This window comes from Bos indicus, chromosome 2 (assembly GCF_029378745.1).
Source record: "Bos indicus isolate NIAB-ARS_2022 breed Sahiwal x Tharparkar chromosome 2, NIAB-ARS_B.indTharparkar_mat_pri_1.0, whole genome shotgun sequence".
Taxonomy (NCBI): Eukaryota; Metazoa; Chordata; class Mammalia; order Artiodactyla; family Bovidae; genus Bos; species Bos indicus.
Window position 1 is genome coordinate 35,094,576 of NC_091761.1, and position 20,441 is coordinate 35,115,016.

General features: G+C 37.0%; 1 long non-coding RNA gene across 1 annotated transcript; it reads right to left on the bottom strand.

The window, feature by feature from the left end:
- Nucleotides 1-6,181: 6,181 nt before the first annotated feature.
- LOC139186286 (uncharacterized) lies at nt 6,182-18,896 on the bottom strand. Its single transcript, XR_011569884.1, has 3 exons — nt 18,741-18,896; nt 14,910-15,012; nt 6,182-7,920 (listed from the first exon to the last, which is right to left on the bottom strand). It is a non-coding gene; the product is annotated as an uncharacterized lncRNA (long non-coding RNA).
- Nucleotides 18,897-20,441: the final 1,545 nt, after the last annotated feature.

Consider the following 20,441-nt stretch of genomic DNA (forward strand, 5'->3'; position numbering starts at 1 on the left):
GGATGTGTGAAGAGAGGAATGTCAGAAAAGAAAGAGATGTAGAGAATAGCTGTAAATATTTTAAATTATACTTTAACCATTGCTTACCAAGGAGAAGTTTCTCGGTATGAAAAAGTATTATTAAAAAAAAATCTACAGGTTTTTTATTTAATTATTGAATACATAAATGTATGCTCATTGTTAAAAATAAAACAATACACCAATAAAGTAAAAAATGAAAGCACTTCTCAGCATCTTTAAAATGTATCATTTATTATCACTATACCTCCCTATCCTAGAGGTAATAAGATTTAAAGTGTGGTGCCTCTCAATTCAGAACATATTCTTATGCATTTACATCACATAAATTGTTTGGAGTTTTGTTTGGTTGGTTTTTTAACTCTCAACGATATATCTTGTATATTTTTCTCTATACTTCTATATAGCTATACCTCTTTCTTCTATTATTTATTTATTTTTGGCCATGCTACGTGGCTTGTGGGACCTTGGTTTGCTGAACATGGGCCGTTGGCCAAATCCTAACCACTGGACCACCAGGGAATCCCCCACATCCTTCTTCTAAAACTGCTGCCTAATGTTCCAAAGCACAGATGTACCCCACTTTATTTAACTGTGCCACTGCTTATGGCAGGTTATTTCAGTTCTTTCAAGTATTGTCTGCTGAAAACAATGATGCAATGAGTAGTCTCTTTTACCTATCTTTGAGGGTATGTTTGAGTATTTTATAGAATAGGTGCAAAGAACTGGAAATGCTAGATCAAATGCATGTGTATTAAATTTTATAAACACTGCCAAATTGTTGATCATAATGAATGAAAATGCCAGCTAAACACTTTAAACTGTAGCTTTAGGAACAACAGCTATATAGAGATTCAAAGAATCAAAGGGCCCATTTTGACCATTAGATTACATGGTTAATTCAACCGAGCAACAAATATGTATTGAGTGCTGCCTCACCTCAAGTGCAGGTTAGTGGTGGGACAGGAAGTTTCAAGGTAGAATAAACATTGTCTTCACCCTTAAGAACATAGTTCTGACAGCGGGGTCCTATGATATAATTTTCTCTTTGTCTTAAAAACAGGAAAGAATGTTTGAATAAAATAGAAAATAATACAAAACTAAATTGATTTTTCAAATTGAAGTAGGCATCTTACATTATTTCCAGCTTATGCTTATATGTGCGTGTGTGCTAAGTTCCATCAGTTGTGGCTGACTCTTTGTGGCCCTATGGACCATAGCCTGCCAGGCTCCTCTGTCCATGGGATTCTCCAGGTAAGAAAACAGAGTGGGTTGCCCTGCCCTCCTCCAGGGGATCTTCCCCACCCAGGGATCAAACCCGTGTTTCTTAGTGTCTTGCATTGGCAGGTGGGCTCTTTACCACCAGCACCACCCGGGAAGTCCCACTTATATGTGCTGCTGCTGCTGCTGCTAAGTCGCTTCAGTCATCCGACTCTGTGCAACCCCATAGACAGCAGCCCACCAGGCTCCCCCGTCTCTGGGATTCTCCAGGCAAGAACACTGGAGTGGGTTGCCATTTCCTTCTCCAGTGCATGAAAGTGAAAAGTGAAAGTGAAGTCGCTCAGTCGTGCCCGACCCTCAGAGACCCTATGGACTGCAGCCTTCCAGGCTCCTCCGTCCATGGGATTTTCCAGGCAAGAGTACTGGAATGGGGTGCCATTGCCTTCTCCGACTTATATGTGCATGTATTGGCAATTCTACGCCCAAGAGAGCATGGAGGCCACTTTTGAACATAAAGTGAAAGTGAAAATGAAGTCGCTCACTCATGTCTGACTCTTTGCAACCCCATGGGCTGTAGCCTACCAGGCTCCTCCGTCCATGGAATTTTCCAGGCAAGAATACTGGAGTTGGTTGCCATTTCCTTCTCCAGAGGATCTTCCCGACCCAGGGATTGAACCCAGATCTCCTGCATTACAGGCAGACGCTTTACCATCTGAGCTACTTTTGAACATACTATCCTCTAAATGGGTTAATCTCTCTAGATCCAATGCAAAGAAAGTTTAAGGCATATTCAAAACAAACAGACATCAACACACTTTGATAGCCTATTAGTTATGCACATTCAAAGTTATCAGTAGGTGGAAAAATGCAGTGAAAACAAAACATGGAGCCCATTGGAAGGCTTTAAAGGAGTGAAGGTTGTTTAATCAGATAGAGATAAGTAAAGCAGTGAAATCTGAGAACAGGCCTTCACTTGCACCAAAATAAATCATGGCAAATAATATTAGCAGTTTGGAAAGAATATTTTTAAAAAATTGAGCAAGATTAATTTACCCATTTATAATATGCAAATGCACTGCTTTCTTACATAAAGGTTACACCACTGAGCTAAGACTGGGGAATAAACTAATGTGGCTTTCCACATATGTGTATACACATTTATCAGGATCATTCACAGATGAGTAAACAAAACAAAACCACTTTACTTCATTCTTGCTTTCTACCAAAACACATTTCTTAGGACTGGATCTAAATTAATTGACAGATTTGTGTTATATTTTTGAAAAGTGACATTTATTCTTTCTCAAAAATTCTCAGGGCTTCCCTAGTGGTTTGGTGGTTAAGAATCTCCCTTGCAATGCAGGGGACAGGGCTTCAGTCCCTGGTCTGGGAGGATCCTGCATGCTGCAGAGCAACTAAGCCCATGGACCACAACTGCTGAGCTTGTGACCTCGAGCCCAAGAGCCCCAGCTACTGTGCCCATGCACTGCAACTGCTGAAGCCTGTGGGCCTAGAACCTGTGCTCCGCAACAGGAGAAGCCACTGCCATGAGAAGCGTGTGCACTGCAGATAGAAGTGCACTCTCTGCAACTAGAGGAAAACCCTTGTGCACCAACAAAGGTCCAGCACAACCAAAACTAAATAAATCTTCAAAAAATTCTCATTTTATATGTACATATGAGATGTGCACACACACACACACACTCACACTCACACTCACCAGTCAGTGCCTCATAATACTAAAAGCGAAGTTTTTAGTCTCAGCTCTTCCCAATTGCCCTTTTACTAAAAACTTATGTTTTTATATTACAGACTCTTTTTTAAAAGCTTTGAAGATGCCCCCCTTCAAAATTCAGTTTTTCAGAACTAGCAAATAACACTGAAGACGACATTTTATTTTCAAAACTTGAGTCTTTGGAGGACAACTTTGAATATATGGCTCTAAAATTAATCCTCAAAGTGATTCTTAAAAGTATATTTAAAACTCTGAATTTCTATGTTGTAATAAAAAATGAACAAGTATAGTTTTAGTGATATTTTATTGTATGCTTGTAATAGCCCAAAATGGTGCACACAGCATAACTGATGTATTTCTAATATGTTAATTGCTATTTATTAAGAGGAAATAAGAGTAAATTACACAACTGTGCTATTTGGTTTTATGTTCAAATGTACATAAATGTGTCAGTACCATATAATAAATATTTGCATTAACTCATTAATGAATAATACAGATTAAAGTGTTAGGCAACTTATCCTGAGATAAATTCATAGGCTCACAGTGTTGGAAGCACTCATCAGGTCTGTCGCTGATATTCAAATGACAGTTTTAACCAGACTCATGATTACCTACTCTCTTACTTATAAAGTAGAATGTTTGCATTTCCAGAAATAGAAATTTTTAAATCTTTCTTGGTATTCATCTGTATTGTTTCCTTGACCTAACAAAAACTACTTCCTCAAAAAGTCACATAAAATTTTCTATTTTAATAAACATCATTTTATTATTTAGACATGAAGAACCTCTGGTCAGCATCTTTTCTCTGAATATAATACAATTGAATATCAATCAAGTCACACCTTAGCCTTTTAAGACCGGTTAATGGCAATTCCTTAGCTTTTCTCAAGGATTTGAAATACATCTTTAGCTTTATTTTTCTACTTTCAACTCTCATAAATATCTCCACATCCTATGAAAATGTGATCCAAAACAGGAAGTCATTTTCAAACAAAAGTAAAATTAATATTTGACAAGAGGAGACACTGTCCTTTGCTGATCTCAGGTTATTCAGGAAATCATAAAAAATGTTTGTTTTCTCCTACATCGTTGACCATTTGGACTTTGTCAACAAACCTTAAAGATTTTTTTCTGTCTTTTTTGCCTAGACACTCTTGTCTAAACCTATATGGCACTGAACAGTTATGAGCATTTGCTTCTTCTAAGCAACATTTTTTATATGATCATTATCCTAAATTGAATTTTATTTTTGGGGGACTCTAGTCGGACAGGACTGAAGTAACTTAGCAGCAGCAGCAGTCACTGTAACTACTTTAATATCATTTGAAAAGTTGTACAGTATAGTTTTGACTCTTTAGAATAAACAGAAAATATGTTGACTGTTATAGGGCCCAAAAATAATCCCTCAGCCCTCTCTTGGTAAGGCCTTGAAACAATGTGCTCATCATTCTAAAAGTAGTATGATTGAGAATATATTTTCCTCAGTTATTAATGAGAAGATATATGTGATGGGATCAAATGTCTTTGTATTTATTTGGGAAAAAATGGTAGAAAATATAAAAATCCTGCAATACTTTTTCACATATTAAAGTATTATATCCTGCAAAGCTACAGTAACTATACTGTGGAGAAGCAAATATACATTTTTTTAAATTATCAGATGCCAGGTTCAATGTGCTTGGCATTTATCATCTATATCATTGAATCTTTACAGTAATCACATTTTAATAGTGAGGAACCAGAGACTTAAAAAATATAACTAGCCAATGTGGTAGACAGTATCATTTATTTACAAGTCTTCATTTTCCCAAGTTCTTGACCCATGAAGGCAATATACTTTCTTTTTTAAATTTTTTTAAAATTTATATTTATTTATTTGACTGCATCATATATTAGTTGTGGCATGCAGGATCTTTAGTTGAAGTATATGCACTCTTAGTTGCACCATTCGGGATCTAGTTCCCTCACCAGGGATAAAACCTACACCAGGGCCCCCTACATTAGGAGCGTGCAGTCTTAGCCACTGAACCACCGGGAAAATCCCAATATATTTTCCTTTTCTATTCACTTAGGGCTTGGCCAGGTGATTTTTCTCAGACCAGTTCCATTGGATGAGATTTAAGAAGTGTGACTAAGTTTTCACCAGCCATCTTGAACTCCTGCCATTTATCATGAGAAGAATATGTTCTAGGGAGCTGTTACTACTTCAGCTTGAAAAGAGAGGCAAGTGAAACAGTCATAAACTTGACCTGGAGCCCAGAGCAAAGTCCATTTATGTTCAGCAGAAGACTGCAGTGTTACAGTTGACCCAGATACCTATGCTGCTGCTGCTGCTGCTAAGTCACTTCAGTCGTGTCCGACTCTGTGTGACCCCACAGACATCAGCCCACCAGACTCTCCTGGGATTCTCCAGGCAAGAACACTGGAGTGGGTTGCCATTTCCTTCTCCAATGCATGAAAGTGAAAAAGTGAAAGTGAAGTTGCTCAGTCATGTCTGACTCTTAGCAACCCCATGGACTGCAGCCTACTAGGCTCCTCCATCCATGGGATTTTCCAGGCAAGAGTGCTGGAGTAGGGTGCCATTGTCTTCTCCAAGATACCTATGAGGGGGGAATAAATGTTTGTTGTAAGTCACAGAGATTTGGGGGGAGTTTTGTTACACATCACTATTGCAGCCTAGCCTGAGCAATATTCTCAGAATCTCACTAATAAGGATCATGATAATACAGATGAATGAAATAGAAGATAAAGTCTGGACCTAGATTCCGTAGGTTGCTCAAAAGTGGCGTAGAGACATTAACAAATGATTTGAGGAAAGATATGGCTAGATCTCTACTTATATCTTAAAAAGAAAGTTTAAATAGGTTAAAGATTTAAAGGCAAAATATGAAAACATGACTCTAGTTAGAGTAAAACAGCAGAATTTTTATTACCAATATCACAGAAAATGTCTTTCTAATAACGATACCAAAGACTTTGAATTCAGTGATATCTTAAATTTGATTGCATACAAAACTGTATAACAACCAGCTGAGCCACCAGGGAAGCCAAAAAAATGACACAAAAAAGGTAAAAAGACTAAAGACATACTGAAAGACATACATATCACAAACAAAATAATCATATTTTCAATCTTTAAAGAACCATTTATAAGTCAAAAACAATAAGATATATACTCCAAAAAGAGGAAGAATCAGAATAGGTAATTCACAAACACAGAAATAACAAAAGAGCATAACACGTGAGAACCTGATAAAAATAAATCATAAACATATGAGAACATGAAAAACTTCAGTTCAGTACAGTCACTCAGCCGTGCCCAACTCTTTGCGACCCCATGGACTATAGCACGCTAGGCCTCCCTGTCCATCACCAACTCTGGAGTTTACCCAAACTCATGTCCATTGAGTCGGTGATGCCATCCAGCCATCTCATCCTCTGTCGTTCCCTTCTCCTCCTGCCCTCAATCTTTCCCAGCATCAGGGTCTTTTCAAATGAGTCAGCTCTTCCCACCAGGTAGCCAAAGTATTGGAGTTTCAGCTTCAACATCAGTCTTTCTAGTGAACACTCAGGACTGATCTCCTTTAGGATGGATTGGTTGGATCTCCTTGCAGTCCAAGGGACTCTCAAAAGTCTTCTCCAACACCATAGTTCAAAAGCATCAATTCTTCAGCCCTCAGCTTTCTTTATAGTCCAACTCTCACATCTATACATGACTACTGGAAAAACCATATCCTTGATTAGATGAACTTTTGTTGGCAAAATAAGGTCTGTGCTTTTTAATATGCTGTCTAGGTTGGTCATAACTTTCCTTCCAAGGAGTATCTTTTAATTCCGAGTATCTTTTAATTCCAACATCTTTTAATTTCATGGCTGCAGTCACCATCTGCAGTGATTTTGGAGCCCCAAAAAGTAAAGTCTGACACTGTTTCCCCATCTATTTACCATGAAGTGATGGGGATGCCATGATCTTAGTTTTATGAATGCTGAGCTTTAAGCCAGCTTTTTCACTCTCCTCTTTCACTTTCATCAAGAGGCTCTTTAGTTCTTCCTCACTTTCTGCCATAAGGGTGGTGTCATCAGAATATCTGAGGTTATTGATACTTCTCCTGGCAATCTTGATTCCAGCTTGTGCTTCACCCAGCCCAGCGTTTCTCATGATGTACTCTGCATATAAGTTAAATAAGCAGGGTGACAATATACAGCCTTGATGTATGCCTTTATTGATTTGGAACCAGTCTCTTGTTCCATGTCCAGTTCTAACTGTTGCTTCCTGACCTGCATATAGGTTTCTCAAGAGGCAGGTCAGGTGGTCTGGTATTCCCATGTCTTTCAGAATTTTCCACATTTTGTTGTGATCCACACAGTCAAAGGCTTTGGCATAGTCAATAAAGCAGATATAGATGTTTTTCTGGAACTCTCTTGCTTTTTTCATGATTCAGTGAATGTTGACAATTTGATCTCTGGTTCCTCTGCCTTTTCTAAAACCAGCTTAAACATCTGGAAGTTCTCTGTTCACATACTATTGAAGCCTCAGTTGGATATTTTGAGCAGTACTCTACTAGCGTGTGAAATGAGTATAATTGTGTGGTAGTTGAACATTCTTTGGCATTGCGTTCTTTGGGATTGGAATGAAAACTGACCTTTTCCAGTCCTGTGGCCACTGCTGAGTTTTCCAAATTTGCTGCCATATTGAATGAAGCACTTTCACAGCATCATCTTTTAGGATTTGAAATAGCTCAACTAGAATTCCATCTCCTCCACTAGCTTTGTTTGTAGTGATGCTTCCTAAGACCCACTTGACTTCACATTCCAGGATGTCTGGCTCTAGGTGAGTGATCACACCATCATGATTATCTGGGTCATGAAGATCTTTTTTGGTACAGTTTTCTGTGTATTCTTGCCACCTCTTCTTAATATCTTCTGCTTCTGCTAATCAAATTCTGGAAATTAAAAGAACAATAAAATACCATTTCCTACCTATCAGATTATAAAAGATTTTTAAAATAATATTAACACATAGTATTGGGAAGGCTTGAGAATAAAATCACTATGACTTTCTGGAAGACAGAGAGGCAGTACGTACCAAAATCTTAAAATTATGCAGACTCATTGATCCACCATTTCTATTTCTTAAGAAAATAATGTCTCAAATGTAAAAAGATGTTTTAGAATATTCATTGTAAAATACTGAAAACTAAATATTGATCAAGGAATTTCCATGGAGGCCCAATGGCTGAGACTGCATACTCTCAATGCGGGGGACCTGGGTTTGATCCTTGGTCAGGGTACTAGATCCCACATGTTGCAACTAAGAGTTTGTGGGTTGCAACTAAAAGATCCTGCATGCTGCAATGAAGATCAAAGATCCTGCATGCTGCAACTAAGCCCTGGTGCAGCCAAATAAATAAGTAAAATAAAAATAAATATTAAAAAATGTTGATGAATGGAGGACTGATCACATAAATTATGGAACATTGTGAAATAAAATGTACATTTAAATGGCAAGTACTTAAAAAACTAAAAAATTAAAAAAAAATAAATGGCAAGTACTAGGAATTATGAAGATCTGCATTTATGGACATAAAAATACAGCAGTGATTATAGATTAAAAGAAAAAAGCAGGCTATAAAACAGTAAGTATAGTGTGATCTCATTTATAAATATATGAAATACATATGAGTAGAATTAATTATTGAAGAATAGTCAAAATGTGAATAGTTTTTTTTTTTTTCTGGATGATAGGGTTATGGCTGATCTTCAAAAAAGAAAGTAGTTTTTTCTATAATATTTGAATGCTTTTTACAGTGAGAATATTATAGTCAGGAATAAAATACTTTCCTTTTGAAAAGAAAAAATATAAAAAAATAGGAGTATCTTCTACTACGAATGTGGCAAAAAGTGTACAGAACTCCAAATAGGTCATACCTATTGTTTCTTCCTTGTCTGCTGCTGCTAAGTCGCTTCAGTCGTGCCCGACTCTGTGCAACCCCATAGATGGCAGCCCATCAGGCTTCCCCGTCCCTGGGATTCTCCAGGCAAGAACACTTGTCTAGGTCCTCATAAATTATTTATAGAAATTCTATCTATACTAACAATTATTTTTTCATTACTCCTTTAAATTTCTTTTCAGAAGTGATAGGTATTATATTTCTATTCTGTAGTCATTTTATTTTAGAGGATCTTCACAATTTCTATTTTCTTAAACCATGTTTATATGACTAAAAAAAGTCATACAAATTAAAAACTATATTAAGTAAAATTAGAATATTTCTACCTAAATCGATAATTTTAGCTGAACTTGAACTGACCAGTTACTTTAGGATTATCTTTAAAGTCAAGAAAACTAAAAACCAGCCATTTCTTCCAGTTATTTAAAGAAAAAACAATTAGGAAATAGTCAATTAGACAAATTAACTTTACAAACAACAGCAATTATGCAATAAATCCATTTATGAAATATAACTTTACATGCTTGTATATCAGTCTATAGTTATAGCTATATAATTAACATATAACTATAAATATATAAAATCAAGGGGTAAGCTCATAAATTACAGGGCTTGTGTAGTACCCGTATCTGAAGAAAATTACAATACTCTACTGAGGAACACACAATTTTTTGAGAAGTGTTCCTGTATGGGAAAATGGCAATATTAGAAGGGTGTCCCACTTCATTTATAAATTTAATGTCTTTCTGTTTAGAATTTCAGGAATATTTTAAAATCCAAACTGTTAAAGAAGACTATGTTTTAGTAAAACAGAAAAAAGTTCTCTTTCCCACAGTGTCCATTCCTATTTCCCAAAGACAATCATTGTTAATACTTTTTTTTGTCTATTCTTCCAGAAATTTTGTCTGTATATATAAGGTATGTGAGCTTCCCCAGTGGCTCAGCGATAAAGAATCTGCCTGAAATGCAGGAGATATGGGTTCTGTCCCTGGGTCAGGAAGACCCCCTGGAGGAGGAAATGGCAACCCACTCCAGTATTCTTGCCTGAGAAATTCCACGGGCAGAGGAGCTGGGCGGACCACAGTTCATGGGGTCACAACGACCAAAACCACAATATGGCACGTAGTCACACACACGTGGGCAAGCACACACACTTACATGCTCTGACTTTTTTTTTCCCTAGGAGTGATAATATTATACACACTGTTCTACAACTTGCTTTTTTCACTTAATATATCCTGGGCATTTTTCCATAGTAAAACATATGTTCTCAAGTGAATTTTTTAACTTAAGTAATTCTGAAGAAGATAATAAATTAGTAAGAATAACAAAGAAAACTTTCAGAAAAAAACTATTTTAGAGGGACCTGCAACACCAAATGTAAAAATGTATAATCAAAATACTGTGGGAATTCCCTGGTGGTCCAGCGGTTAAGGCTCCTCACTTTCATTGCCGAGGATGTGGATTCAATCCCTGGTTAGAGAATTAGATCCTACAAACTGCAGTCATGACCCAAAAAATATATAAAGAAATAATATAAAGAAACATACTATTAAATATATCCATAGATCAATGTGGATCCTCAAATAAAACAATCAAACAACACACACACACACAAAAGGATAAATAAAAAAATTTTTTAATAAATATTGTGCTAGAAGTGAAAGAGGTATCAGTGGAGCAGAAATTAGTCTAAGGACTGGACCCTGGAACATAAAAGCTATCAACTTGATTCAAAAAATCTTTGTAAATCAGTCAATAGGGAAGAAGTATATTATTCAATAAATATTCAGAGACAATTGCTTAACAACTGGAAAAAATGATCAAATCCTCACTTCACATGATACACTAAATTACAAATTGATTAAAGCACTAAATGCATGAAATGAAAACAGAAAACAAAACAGAAATAAAACAAAGTCCTCAAATGTATAGAAGAAAAATATAAGTGAATAATCTTGGTGGGGAATATTTTTTAAACGTGATAAGCAAGGATAGAAATTTTAATAACATTCAAGTAATTAATAATTTTAAAATGAAGTCAACAATAAAATATGATATTAGATTGGAAAAATACTTGTGAAATGTATAGCACAGAATCAGTATTCTTATTATTAACATATGAAGAACTATCATAAATTAACTTAAAAATAGAAACATCCTGAGAGAAAAAGGGTGAGGCATAGGAAAAAGCAAGCCATAATGAAACAATATAAATAGCAAATGAATGCATGAAATATATTAAATTTTTCAAATAACCAAAGTAACAAAAAGAACAAAAATCTTTTTCATACATCGAATTGTGTGTGCTTAGTTGCTCAGTCATGTCCAACTTTTTGTGACCCCACGGGCTGTAGCCCACCAGGCTCCTCTGTCCATGGGGATTCTCCAGGCAAGAATACTGGAGTGGGTTGCTGTGCCCTCCTCCAGGGGATCTTCCCAACCCAGGGATCAAACCCAGCTCTCCTGCACTGCAGGCGGATTCTTTACAGACTTAGCCACCAGGGAAGCCCATACATTGAATTGTGTGTACATGCTAAATCACTTCAGTTGTGTCTAACTCTTTGTGATGCTGGACTGTAGCCTGCCAGGATCCTCTGTCCATGGGATTCTCCAGGCAAGAATACTGGAGTGAGTTAAAAAAAAAAAAAAAAGAATACTGGAATGGGTTCCCACGCCCTCCTTCACGGGATCTTCCTGACCCAGGGATCCAACCCATGTCTCTTATGTCTCCTGCATTGGCAGGCAGGTTCTTTACCACTAGCCCACCTGAGAAGCCCACACTGAATTAAATAAGATTAAAAACCTAATAATATTTGAGGTTGGTGAAGATATGGTAAGTGGACACTCTCATACATTTCCATTTTGGAAGACACTTTGACCTTAAGTATCAAAAATTGCATAAAACCCCTAAAACTAACAACTTTTGACCTTGAAATTCTCCTTTTGGAAATTCATCTGGAGGAAACATAGATGTATACAATTATTGTCTATAGAGATGTTCATCATAGCATTGTTTATAATGCAGAAAAATTAGAAACCATCAAATAGTCTTTGAGAACTTGTTAGGCAAATTATGGTATACTATATAGGCATTCAAAATAACTGTTAACAAATATTTAATGATATGGGAAATATTTGTGATATATTTTAAGTGAAAAGTATAGTTCGTGTATTAGAGTTATTTTTAATTTATATTAATGGGAAAATGTGCTATAAGTATATACTCTAAAAAGTTAACTGGTTCTCTCTCTAACTGAATAGGTTATGTGTGATTTTATTTCATTATATTATTTTCATAACTGCCAAAATAAACACGTATTAGTTTTATAACCAAAAATAATGTTATAAAAATAAAATACATTAAACAATTATTTGAGATGTAGATATTAAAATGTATGTTTTTTCTCAAGGGACTGGTAGCTTTGCATTGCTTAATGTTCTTTAGGCATGATTTGAGGCCACTTTCTAGGCATTTCATTGTAGAAAATAAATCAGTATAGTAAAATTGTATGTTTTTTTTTTTCAAAAAGTAGCAATCTTTTTTCCACAGAGCTGGAATATATTTTCAATTTTTAAAATGAAACAAATTAATATAATTAAAGCCTTCAATTAGCATTACATGTCTTTAAATAAAGATTAAATAGCTCTTCATCAAAATATATTATGTAATTCAGTTTCATTTTTTTAACGTGGGACACAAATACGTATAATTTTATAACTTGACGCTCAGCAACAGATCATTTTTTAAATAAAAAATTTCTAAATATTTTCTCATATACTGTGCCTAGAGACTAAGTCATACCATAAAATATGGCATATAACTTCCAGGAAAAGTCTTCATTTGTTCTTTCTAGAAGATACTGACACTGATTTTGTGACAAGCATATGTACATATATTATACTGAAAATAAAATTAACGTAAACTTAACAAAATATTGAAATTATGACGTGCAAAGCAGCTAGTTAAAAGGACTCATTCTTGCTCATATGCCCATCGTTTTCCATTTATATTAATAAAACAATTTTGCACAGTCCTCAAAGGGCAAAATAATATAAAATATTAAATGACTCCCAAGTAGCAAATACTGTATATGATCTTCTAGGATCTGATTTTTAGGTATGACTAATTAGTCTGGTAGTATGATAAGCAACAACCTGTATAACAGGTTAACAGGAGGGGGTAAATTTCAAGCATTGTCTGAATAAGAAGTGCAACTCATTTTCCTTAACCCAGACTTTTTTTTACACATCAACACACTCTCCATCTGAAACTTGGTGATGGTCCCAAAGGAGAAAACACTGCCCTCCAGTGGTCTTCACTGGAGAAATGGAAATAGTTTCAGGTACCATGACTGCAGCATTTATGTAAAACATTGTGAGTATTTACCTCGTCTTATTTCTGGCTATGTTTCTTAAGCTGAAACCTATATCTACAACTGAGTAACTGAGCATAAGGATAGAACCTCCAGAGCAAATTCTAATATATAGGTAGTTACTCTAGTTAAATAGAAATATTAACTAGGAGGAATGATTATGGCATCTGACCGCCTAAGCTGACCATCTATTAGACTATGACAATTGGATTATGTTAGCCACCTATAGCTTCTTACTTCCCAGAGAAGGGAGAAGAAATTTCATCTCTATGTTTCCCTTGTTGGCCAATTTTTTAGCTAAAAGACATTTAAAATTGTACAGCAGGCAGAACCCCAGGGGACTGAACAGTATTCCAACATCCTTAAAGCCTTCCCATCACTTGAAAAACCAAATTCTCCCTCCTGCTTCTTAAACTAACCAAAGTAGGCAAAAGCAATTTTAAAAAGTCTTTGTGTCTAGCATTGGAACTTTCTCATATTTCACACCATTATATAAATGTCACTCTAACCTATATGTATCACAAATGCTACGCTAAATTAGGGCCAAATTTGCAACCTAGTTTAACTGGGTTTCCTCTTTTTGCAAATGCAGTTTTTGTGTCTGCATTTAGCAATGCATACAAAACTGTCCGTGTAGCTAACTGCTTCGAATTGCTAAATTTGAGGATGGGTGTGTAGATCGCCTGAGTCTTCTTCATGCATGTGCCAAAGCAGTGCCGTTCCTAGTCATATGAAGTCTTCCCAATCAAAGGAACCTGGACTACACTGCGAAATTCTGGAACTGTTTCATTGACTCTCTTTGATTTTGTAAAGGAAAAATGGAATGTTAAGAGGGTAGAAATGGTTTTCCAACCTCCAGGCCTCTGTCCTGTAGATATCAGACTGGAAATGCCTTATATGATAAGAGTGCAGTCTTCAGGGTTCCACAGCCACAGGGGCAAGTCCACTACTAGCTATTAGACTTATCCTCGTTTTCTTCATCAGTAAAATAATGATGCTGGTCTCACAAGGATATTATTATGACTGAATGAGGGAATGTTTGTAAAGTGCCTGGCCAGAACCAAGAATTATTATTACTCTATCACCATCATTTTCTAGACTAGTAATCCAACGGCCAAGTAGATTTCCTAGAAACATGATTTTCTAAAAATACTATTCTTTTATCACATTAAGTAAAGGCTCTTCATTCAGCTTACTACATAGAGTCCTCCAGATAAATTCTTCAAAATGAATACCTTGTGCTAAGACAAAACATTTTAACATCATATTGCTTAAAGACAGCACCTTTAAAGACAAATCAAGGGTTTCTTCTTTTCACTCCCGCAGAAGGTGCTGTCTATTATATATTCACCTGGATTCACAAAGCACTTTAGAGTTTAAAAAAAGTCAGAGATAAAAATTATAATTATTATGGACGTGGTAGAGGGATGAGACATATTTGGGTGTATTGCAGTGAATTATAAAGTTTCTGGGTTTGAGAATAAAGAGTTCCACAACCACACCCATTCTGGTTTTAATTCAACTTAGAAAATGTACACTTCAGGGAGAAATATTGCTTTCTTTCGGAGATAAATGCACTTTTCTTTAAGATGAAGAAAAACTTACAGACACATTCTAATGAGACGTGATTTCCCCTTCTCATGATTGTTGTGAAGAGTTTTTACTGAGCCATGAGTCCCACATCTTCATCTGCTCCCACTGTGCACACCTGCAGCGTTAGAAAGCAGAGTTTCTATCTGCAGAAGTTAACTGTTGGCCTCACTGTCTGTGACATCTCACCAAGCATCTCATGATGCTCTCTGTCATACAGCATAGAATTTTCATTACTCAAAATAGCTTTTATAATGCAAAATTGTTTATGATTTAAAATAGTAGGATATATTGAACTGAGAAATGATGATTTGATAAATATATTTATCAAACTGAGAAATTTTTGAGATGAAGTTTCATTTAAAGATGGTGCAAAGTAAGTACAGCTAGATGTGTAATGTGTACAGCTATATAGTGTATATGTGTAAAATTGAAGCCCATTTATAAGCATGATCTATGTATCAATAAATGCAAAGAAAATAAACTTGGATTAGAACATTTATAGCTAATCTAAATTAACTCAAACTTTGACAATGAAACAAATGAATTTGTGACAAACATTCTGAAATTTTAAAAATGCATCATATTTGTAACAGTACCAAAATAATCTAAAGTCAGAACACTTTCTTCTGGGTATAATTATATTATTATAATTCTCTACCTTAACAGATGACAATTTTAGAAAACTCTAAGTACAATTTCTAGTATATGTACTAAAATAAAATGTAACAGATAGACAACTCATCATAGTATAAGTAACACATTCAAATTTAGTAATTTATTTTCCAGGTGGAAACCAGGCTTCTTGGAAGACTTCAAACTATGCCAAATGGTCTGATTTTACCATAGAGGTAGGCACTAAAGGACTAAATTTACTTCTGTGTAATTTTTGTCAACTACATTTTGCATGCAAATGTCTATACAACCATGTTAATGAAGTTATAGAGAAGGAAAGTTGGCATTCCCATTGTTCTGTTTTATTGAAAAGCAACTTTTCAATTAACTTGCTATATAGCATTTTAAATCAGTTTTCATTAGTCATAAGAAAAGTCTAACTGCATTCTAATTGGATCACAAATCAAGAAAAATAATACTTATGAATAAAATATAGGCTTGATAATTTTTTTCTATACTTTATAATCTTCAGAACATAGGCTACTTTTATTGGAATCAGACCAAAAGAGTTCTGTTAATCATAAATATTTAGAAAAGTGTAATCTACTGACCCAGAGGATAGGATTTTTGTGCTTTTTATTAAAGGCTGACATCTTTCTGTACCCCAAATGGGACTGGTTGTTTAATTGACAGTTATCAAATTTTTTTCCAAATAATATACACAAACATTTAAATCTACATGAATGAAGTTCTTATTAAAAATTTAATATTCAAAATTCAAAGCCAATATTAGTAATGAAAATGTACAGTATGCTTTCAACTGGAATGTTAATAATCCAAAACTTGTCTCAGATTATAAAAGAAGTGTTCCTAGGGTGTAAGAATAAGAATATTTTTAAGCTAAATGCCCACTTGATTTGCAATAAAACTGAAAGTACTAATGCCAGACGTGTAGGTGATCAAAGGAGAAAAAGACAGAAATAATGGTCGAAATTCTGCAATTATGATATATGGTACAGTCAGGAGTGACCCAATCTCACCGTGAAACATCCAGAAAATAAAGCAAAATAAAACCTGCTTCATCCTTACACACTGAAGGGAATCAGGATACTGACCCAAATTTCAAACTCCCAGAACTTGGAAATGTCTGTAAAACCTTCAACACCAACACTTCTGAAACCTGCTACATACCAGAAACAGGCAGATCTTCAACCATGGAAATATGACTATTAAGAATTCACAGATTATCTGAAACATTTGCTAATCACTCCATCCCCATGCTAGAGAGAGAGAGAGAGAGAAAGAAGGGAGAGAGAGAGGAAGACTCAGAGCATTGGGAAAAGGCTGCTGTGAAAATGCCAGGCCCTTCTTGGGGTTTAGGTTGTCAACCTAATCCCAGCCACAACCATCGTATGACTGTATCAGGGGAAACAGTGTACTCGTGTGTGAGAATTGGGGTGAGGTGGGGGGCCAGGATGTTAAGAAATTTAACAAATTCATATGATTTTTTTCCCCTTAAACATTTGAGAGTGTTGTGTTTATTCATGCTGGGCAACATAAACCATAAATCTTGCTGGATTTCTGCAAACTGCTGCGTGAAGCCTACAAACTGCATTTCTGTCAACGGGAGGAAGAGACAGACAGAAATCAAGACACAGACAGGCAGCACCCCCAGGACGTGAAGCTTGCTCCTACTGCAAGCTGTGGTGGAAAGAGATGATGACATCCAGAACAAAATGTCTTTTTCACGAGGATGCGAAAGCTCTTGCTTTGTGTTCTCTGTGCAGAGAAAGAATGATCAGTGGAAAGGGCTTTATTTCCATCTTTCTGGAATCAAAATATACGGAATTTTAGTTATTTTTAAACTTCTTCCTTTGAGTCCATTATTGTGTGCCATAAAACAGACAAAACTCAGCAAGACAACAAAGACTTGATCTGTAGGAGAGAAGGTAATAAAGAGCAAGTCCTCTCCAGAGGGTAATTAATCATTAGTCACTCATCCTAGAAGTCCCAGTTACACTTAAGGTTAATGTTCAGGTAGCTTCTTTCTATTTGCTTAAAAAATTTTTTTAAACATTTTTTTTTTGCAGAATGTTATACTATTAATTGCCAATTTGCATATGTGTGCAGCTGCTGTTTTGGCTCTGAACTCAATCCGATAAGCTTGCTGGAGGTATCGCAGAGCACTTGGCAGCTTTCCTATTTGAAAAGAAAGCCTCTCCCCACTACAGAACAGCTGATCGTCTATCAGCGATAGACCCTGATGGCGTGAATTACAATTACACTACTTTTCACACTAAATCTGGGTGATAGCTACTTGGAAAGAAGTTTCATCATTTTTTACCACAAACTGGAAAAAGAATTACATGGTCATGCTGTGCTTTTAAAGGCAGTTTGGTTCACTTTTGTCTATTTAACACCTAATTCCAAGAAGTCCATAGGCATCCAGAGATCTGAATGGCGCGTAATGAATTCACTGTTTAGATTGAAGATTTAAAAAATCTACCTCAAATTACATTTATTAACAAGGCGACCAGGAAGTGTTAAAGTTGTTAGACGCTTCATTTATTAAATAATTTGTGGGTATTTTCAGTTGTCATATCTAGAGTCATGGGGTTTGCTTATTTTTTTTAATTAGCAATCCAAAACAATGCTACTGCAATTTAACAATTCATCACATAATCTTGGGCTCTTTAGTTCAGCTGTTAATGTTAGATAATTCAGATTGTTATTTTGATCTGTTTATAAATGATTTAGGTTGCATTGTGCTATGAGGAGGCTGCTGCAGCCAGGCCAATCTTTCACATCCTCCCTGCATTGCTCAGGGTAGCTGAGGGGCCTTCCCAAAATGTGTTTGAGGGGTTTAGTGTCTAGCAGGAGGAAACTGGGGATGGGGGCAGGGGACACGAAAATAACCGGGTTTATTATCCTTACTTAGTTAACTTCTTTATTTATTTACATTCCCTGTGTGCTTGGAGAACTAAGGAAAGTCCTCTTTGCCAAAGTACCTCTTATTAGATGCAAAGTGCATCTCTCTGGTTCCCTGGGATGTTAGCAAGTACTTTCTTTTCTCTTCTTGCAAAAACCGCCCAATCATCAGAAAAATGTAAGAAGCCCCCCAACAAACCTCTTCTTCTCACTCTTCCCTCAAACCCCTTCCCCTCCCATCTTGACATTTAATTCTATTTGTTTAAAGCAAACAAAACAAACAAACAAAAAAATTAAACCCACCTCAAGCAGCAGAAGTGGAACACACTCATCCTGACGTAGTGAACCTAAGAGAAAAATAGACTTTGTTTTCCTTTTTTAGTCGCTAGTTTTATTAGATTTCTCACTCTCACAGATTATCCGAAGACTACCCCATTGATTGATCGCCCGTAGAGCTGCATTTGGTGTAAAGAAAAAACTCACAGCTTTATTGGCTCCCAGGAGACAAAACAAACAGAACAAGATATTCATATTAATGCAAACAATGCAACAAATGAGGGGAAGAATCGCCCGGCTGTAGCGAGGCGCCGAGCGGCCGGCCGGGCGGAGAAGGGCCCGGGGCGGAGGGTTCCGGCCTCCCCGACCCCCGGGCGCTCCGAGCCGGCGGTACCCGCGCCGCCCGCCACTCACAGGGGCCCCGGGCCCAGGCGGCCCAGCTCTCGACCTCGCGGGGCCGGGCCGGGCGGCCGGCAGGCAGGCAGGCCCGGGCGGCGGGAGAAGGCCTCCAGGCCGGGCCTCAGGAAGGGCCTGCTCGGGCCCCACCGCATCTCAGAGAGGGGCTGGAAGGACCTAGCGCTCCTGCGTCCTCTCCCTTTCCTTGCCCATGCTTCCAGGGGCCCAACTGCCCAGTCTCAGCTTCCCTTGGCACCTGGGTCCCAGGTGGGAGTGGAGAATTCCCGCTGCGTCTCCTCGTCCACCTGGGCAGCCTGGAAGCAGAGTCTAGCCAGGCGCCAGGGAGGCCTGTGGAAGGGTGGAAGCCAGGTGATAAGGTCTTTCTCCCTTTGAAAAAGCTCACATTATCCTAGAGGAGACTAGATATACACACACACACACTTCAATACAACGCAAAACCTTATATAATCAAAAGCAAGGAGAGTAGCGTGTAGAGCAGAGGCTGAGAGATGCTTAAGAGGCACTGAGACTTTCCCTGCGGAATGAGAAAGGAAGAAAGGAAATTCCAGGCACAAAAGGCGTATCTGATCTGCACCTGATCCCCACCCCCACCCCCACCCCCAAATCCACAAAAAGTGAAAAACTAGAGAAATATCTGTTAAGACTTGATTTCACATCTTTTTAGTCAACAAGATATTAAAAATAGGAGTGCCAACATTGCACAGGGCATTCTTACAGCAAAAAAAATTATTAGTTATCTGAAACAGAGATTTAACTGCGCATCCTGTACTTGTATTTGCTAAACCAGGCAATCCTAACTAAAAAATACTAGATTGAGGAAGCAAGGGTCATTCTCTGATGTATACTAATTGGGATATTTGAGACATTTTTAGTGGGGCTTTGCCTTGGAAAGGAAATGTTACCCCCACAGCATATGAGTTACTCCCAAGCATATTGTAGGGTGAACCAGGAAGAAATAACTGCAATGTTTGGAAATGTCCTTATGTTTTGGCAGAAGCGGCAGAGTTTTTTGACTCTTGTTGACTCTTGACTAGACAATGGCCCAGTGCTCCCTCTCTGTGGCCAGTTTCCTTGCAAGCCAGTCCAGGGTACTATAGCACCCTCTGAAAGTGGAGTGTCACTTACAGTGGTACTTCCAAATTGGGATTATGTGTTTTTTTCTAACTCTTGCTATAGAGCCACAACTACTCCTTGGTATTAATTGTATTTCAAAATAAACTAAGTTGGGACTTGATAACTTTAAAGATGGAAAGGTGGAGCAAAATCTGCTTTAAAATTCACCAAGTGCCCTAACCTACAAATAGATCTCAT